This window comes from Neolamprologus brichardi, chromosome 14 (genome assembly GCF_056152115.1).
Source record: "Neolamprologus brichardi isolate AB-2024 chromosome 14, ASM5615211v1, whole genome shotgun sequence".
Lineage (NCBI taxonomy): Eukaryota > Metazoa > Chordata > Actinopteri > Cichliformes > Cichlidae > Neolamprologus > Neolamprologus brichardi.
In genome coordinates, this window is record NC_142117.1 from 11,162,380 (window position 1) to 11,168,133 (window position 5,754).

Genomic DNA, 5,754 nt, shown 5'->3' on the forward strand with positions numbered 1-5,754 from the left:
TCCCTTAAAGCATCAGCTTGATCTTTATTCTGACTACATTTGATATTTTTGTCCCTTTACACATGTTTTTTTCCATTTAACCTCCCGCTGATCAGTTTACATGATTTAATTTCTGGGGAAATAGATGGCTTTACATCAGTGTTGGGTTTAGAGCTTTTATTGACAACAGCAGGAGAAGTAAGAAGTCAGGAACATGAACTCTACATGTGTTCAGTCGTCATGTCCTCATATTGTTTTAAGCTGTGAAGGACATGAGTGTGTTTCAGTTGCCTTCCTCATGTGGTGGGACCAGTGATTGTAATGTGTGTTACATTGTCCTCATATTGTTTTAAGCTGTGAAGGACATGAGTGTGTTTAAGTAGAAGTCCTCATATGGTAGGACCAGTGATTGTAGTGTGTGTGTTACACTGTCCTCATATTGTTGGGTAGCAGAACTGTACAGTGTTAAGTTTCTATAGAATCTGGTACAAGGAAGTCAGATCCTTCTGTAATAATGTTCACTCATACAAATATGATCTGTAGTTAATTATCTAGTCGGGTAGCAGAACTGAATGTTTCTGACATTATATTGTTGTCTTTTGTTGCAGACACCAAGTGCTGAGGTCCTGTCTCAACTTTGTACAGACCAATTGGTGAGTGACATACCCACTTCATTCTTCCAACAGGTTACACATTATTTTTTTGTATTTGGTATCAAGTATATGTGTCAGTTGGGCCTAGTGCATAAATGAAATGCACTTTGATTGTATTAAAACAATCAGTTTGAGTCAAAGTTAACCAAAATCAACATTAGCATTAGGAGAAAGTAATTGTCTATACCATATGTTAGTCCAAACTTTCCCTTAAAGCATCAGCTTGATCTTTATTCTGACTACATTTGATATTTTTGTCCTTTTACACATGTTTTTTTCCATTTAACCTCCCACTGATCAGTTTACATGATTTAATTTCTGGGGAAATAGATGGCTTTACATCAGTGTTGGGTTTAGAGCTTTTATTGACAACAGCAGGAGAAGTAAGAAGTCAGGAACATGAACTCTACATGTGTTCAGTCGTCATGTCCTCATATTGTTTTAAGCTGTGAAGGACATGAGTGTGTTTAAGTAGAAGTCCTCATATGGTAGGACCAGTGATTGTAGTGTGTGTGTTACATTGTCCTCATATTGTTTTAAGCTGTGAAGGACATGAGGACATGGGCCCTCTGACCACCACCAGTAGGCAACGGGTGAAGTGTCTTGTCCAAGGACACAATGACCAAGACTGTCGGAGCCGGGGCTCGAACCGGCAACCTTCCGATTACAACTCTTGAGCCCCTTAGCCCCTTAATTTTAGAATTACACACTGCCCAACGCTGACTTTTCCTACAATGCAGAGAAAAAAGCAAACAGACCTATTGCATGCATTGATTCTCATATTTCACTGTTACTTTTCAAAGGCTCAAGGACCAAGTATTCTGGGGTTCCAAGCCACACGCTTTACTCAGCTGCCCTGGACAACATGAAGGGCACCTCTGCCTCAATCACCCTGGACAACAAAAACATTAGCAACACTTCACCAAGAAGGGGTAAACGCACCCAAATACAAAATGTTTTAGCTGAATATACTTGTGATCAAAGGACAAGTTTATTGTTTTCAGACATGACACTATTGAGAGCTTTTATCATAAATCCTTTCATCTCATTTGATTCCCAGCAGAACACAGCACTTCAAATGGTTCATTCCAAGCATCCTTAAAGGAGCAATAAGCAATATCTTTTCACTGCTAGGTGTGCTGTTGTGCACTGCCTGTAAACCAAACCAAAGTCTATGGCTGGAGATCAACACAGAGAGAGGGATTATGACTTCATGCTGTACTCCAGATGTAATTACACCTCTAGTTCTTCACATAGCCATTTTTAATTCCTTCAACCTAAGTATGATGAATTGTGCTTATTGCTCCTTTAAAGTGCTCCAGTAGAAAGCAAGGTTTAAGAACATTTTGCATTCACATTAAGATATTTTCTTTTGTTTCCATTTATGACAGCTGGGAAGGTGAGAATCAAGTGGACAAATGATGAAGTGAAGGTTGCTGAGCGGCACGTTTCACTTCATAACAAGCTGCAAAGTACCAGGTAAAAAAGAATGTGACTGCTGCCTCCAAGCAGAGCCGGCAGCTCTGAAAGGCAGAGACTGGGTTCTCATAAGGTACTACATCCACAACAGGATCATAGCATTAAAAGAAAGATGCAAGAAAAAAAGAAACAAGCAAGAGAGATACTTTGTTACTTCCACAGTTATGTCAGTATTGCAGTTTTCTGTATTGCATTGTTCTTACTCATAAATCTGTGTTTTATGCTGGGTGCTTTTTGCAATTAAATGATAAGAAAGGCAGATAATGTTCCAAGTTTTTATTCACATGAACATTCACTACAAAATGAATTAATGCATTACAATATTAAGACTTAAAAAGTAGACTGACCACATTTGACCTATGTCTTTTTTTAAGTCTCTACACAGCTCAGATTTACTGTTTTATTAACACATAAATGTCTGATATTTCTGTCAGAAGTTACCCGACTGGTGAGCATTACTATTGTGCATCCATGCCTATTATATTGTAATCTCAAAAGGAGCCAAGCTAAAAATACAGAACCTACCCTTACCTGGTCCTTATAAGTCATGTATACTTGAAAATTATGTGTTTCCATGGGCTTCACAATTCACCTAAACATGAAATATCAGTGTGTGACCTTATGGTACTCATAAGTCACATAAACCTGACAGTGTCCTCACAAGTAGCAGTAAATTCAGGTTTGACCAAAATTTAGCCCTAGCCAAAATCTCAACAGATGGGCGTGTTCCTGGAAGCATGGGTCAAACCTTTTGTGATTCCCATGCCTCTAGGACCTTCGGAAAGGCACGTTCCCATTTGTCACATTTTTGTCATACGTGCTGATATATCACGAAAACACGTATGTGTGTGTGTGTGTGTGTGGAGAGAGAGAGAGAGAGAGGACTAGGGAGAACACATACTGAACGGTGGCTGATTAGTTTTAGGTTTGAGCCTTTCTTGTACTTCTCTCCTTGATTTTGCAACAGCGATGCCTTCTTGTAAGGCATACTAAACACGCCAGTAGCTGAAGACGTTTTGTAATATTCCTTGGAAGATTTCCAAGAGGGGTTTCCATGGTGACATTGTGTGGTGATGGTAATTTCTTGATTAAATTAACTCAACATATTGTTGCTTCTTCAAGCTGAAGAATATAAGGAAATACAGGCAATGAAAGAAAATCTTGTTTAAAATAAGCCAATTTTTTTGCATGCATGTAAATTTCACGTATTTATACATTTGCATATTTGCAGCATCGTTAATAACACTAACTTTTAAATAAAAGCTAAGAGACAAAATATAAATAAAAAATTAGTACATGCTGAACCTATTAAAGATATATTTTTTAGCTTAGCTCATTAAAAAGGAAAGCAATACAGTCATTATGTCTGAGATCTAAATGAATAAGTAAAAAAATGCTATTTCCTCTTTAATCATCAATAAGATTTATTTTCACATATCAACGTGTTCAGTACTGTAAATCGGACATCTTGTTAATTTCTCCAATGATTTGCTGTCTTGCTTCTCAACTGTCTGTTAACACAAATGCTATCCTTACACTTCAACTACACTGAAGAGAAGTTTTAATCTCTGGAAAAAAAAAAAATTCATTTCTCGTCTAATGATGAGTTGTATTTTTTTCTTTTTTCTTCATCATACTCCTCTTTTCAATCCACTTTATCTCAAAATCTGCAAAGTTATAACAAAAGAAGAGTCAAAGCTTCAGCAGCAGTGCAGCATATGAGCTTACTTTATGTGAGCTTTCAAACAACAAACAAACATTCATAAAAAAGTAATCCTGCAGTACACCTTTGGACGAGAATATATAGCAGACAACTTACACATTCTGAGTGTTCTCTTCTTGTTATCATATCCACTGCTTACACCGTGATAATATAGTTATCGCAGTAATTGTCCCGAAATGGGTGCGAGTTGTTATAGTTTTATTGCTTTTTTAAATTTTGTAACCTTTCTTTTTGGTGTATTGTTCATCTGTCAAATTGTAACACTGTAACCACAGCACTCGACAGTGAAAAGAAAAAAGCAGCAGCGAGAGCGAGCAGGAGACTGTATGAACACAAACAGCAAAAAAGAGATTAAACAACCGATGAAGTTGGGAACAGATGCATTTTTATTTGAAACTGTTGAGGGTGATGGTGTTCTGACCTTCGTTCCTTGCTGATAAAACATGTTTGACTGAGATGATTTGGTGAGTCAGAGTTGTTTTCTTTGGTGTCAGTTATCATGCTATTCACTCGTGTTCTTTACTAAATGTACTGTTGAAGCCACCGATAGCTAAAATGACACGAGTAATGACATGTGTAAGTGTATTTCAAGCAGTGTATTTTATATATTTTGTTATGTGTAAGCCAGTATTTTAGGTCGTGCAAATAAGCACTTGGTTAATTACAATACAGCACAGATAACGTTTAGAGCTAGAAATGATCTATTACCAGTGAATATTCAAAATATTTTCAACCAGAGAGATGTGGGCTGCAGTTTGAGGAGGAATGAGAATTTTAAAGTGAACTACACTGTAAAAAAAATCGTGATATAAAAGTATTTTACTGTGTATTTTACAGTTTTGTACTGTTCTTCTAGAATATCATTAAATTCACATAAATAGACTGTGATTTTACATGTCAAATGTAAATTAACGTAAAATCACTGTAAATGTAATAAAACATAATTTCCTTGTTTTTTACATGTATTTGTCTGTACATATGCATATTTAGATTGTTAAAATACATTCACAAATGTATCATAATTCCACAAATATTTGTCCGTTATTTGAAAGATTGAACTGCTAAATTCAAATGTAATGCTATGGAAAAATATATAAAATGATTTGTATAAACTTTTTTTTACATCAAATAATTATTATCATTATTGTTATTTAGGGCGATCGTGGCTCAAGAGTTGGCAGTTTGCCTTGTAATCAGACGGTTGCCGGTTTGAGCCCCGGCTCGGACACTCTCAGTCGTTGTGTCCTTGGGCAAGACACTTTACCTGCCACCTACTGGTGATGGCCAGATGGGAATTGTAAAGTGCTTTGAGGGTCTCATAAAGCACTATATGAATGCAATCCATTGTTATTCAAACCAACTGTTAACTGTATTATTATTCATATTGCCGCATTCATTGACCTTTTTTATAGGTAATTTCATTGTTTAATCACATTAAATTGTTCCTAATTTAATGTTTAAAAGCACTTGAAAAAGGGAAAATCCCATGTAAAATTAGGGCAACAAACTGTATTGTCATTACTGAAAATAATCGTGTTTTCATGGGAAAGTTATTTTCTGTTATTTTATGGTATTATTTTGGCGTCCCAGCTGCCGGAATATTACTGGTTTTTTTAGGATTTTTTTTTTTTTTACGGTGTACTAGGAAATGTTTTTGTGTGTCTGTTTGTGGGGTTCAATTGTGGAATGGGTTAGGGGCTAAGCACCAACAATGTCCAGATATCCAGAAAAACTGTGTATAAAGATATGATTTTCACACTGTACAGGGATAAGGGCAGTATTAAGCTACAAGAGGTGTTTTCAGTATAGAAATGTTCAATGTGATAAGTTATCACTGTTATAAAAAATATTACATATCCTCAGGAAGCAGCTCCACAACTACATAACAGGGCAAAGAATATGTGAAGGGGGTAGGAGTAT

At 36.2% G+C, this 5,754-nt stretch overlaps 1 long non-coding RNA gene across 1 annotated transcript; it reads left to right on the forward strand.

Moving 5' to 3' along the window:
* Positions 1-586: 586 nt before the first annotated feature.
* On the forward strand, positions 587-2,967 carry LOC148098816 (uncharacterized). The gene is made up of 3 exons (XR_015719971.1): positions 587-632; positions 1,436-1,564; positions 2,024-2,967. It is a non-coding gene; the product is annotated as an uncharacterized LOC148098816 (long non-coding RNA).
* Positions 2,968-5,754: the final 2,787 nt, after the last annotated feature.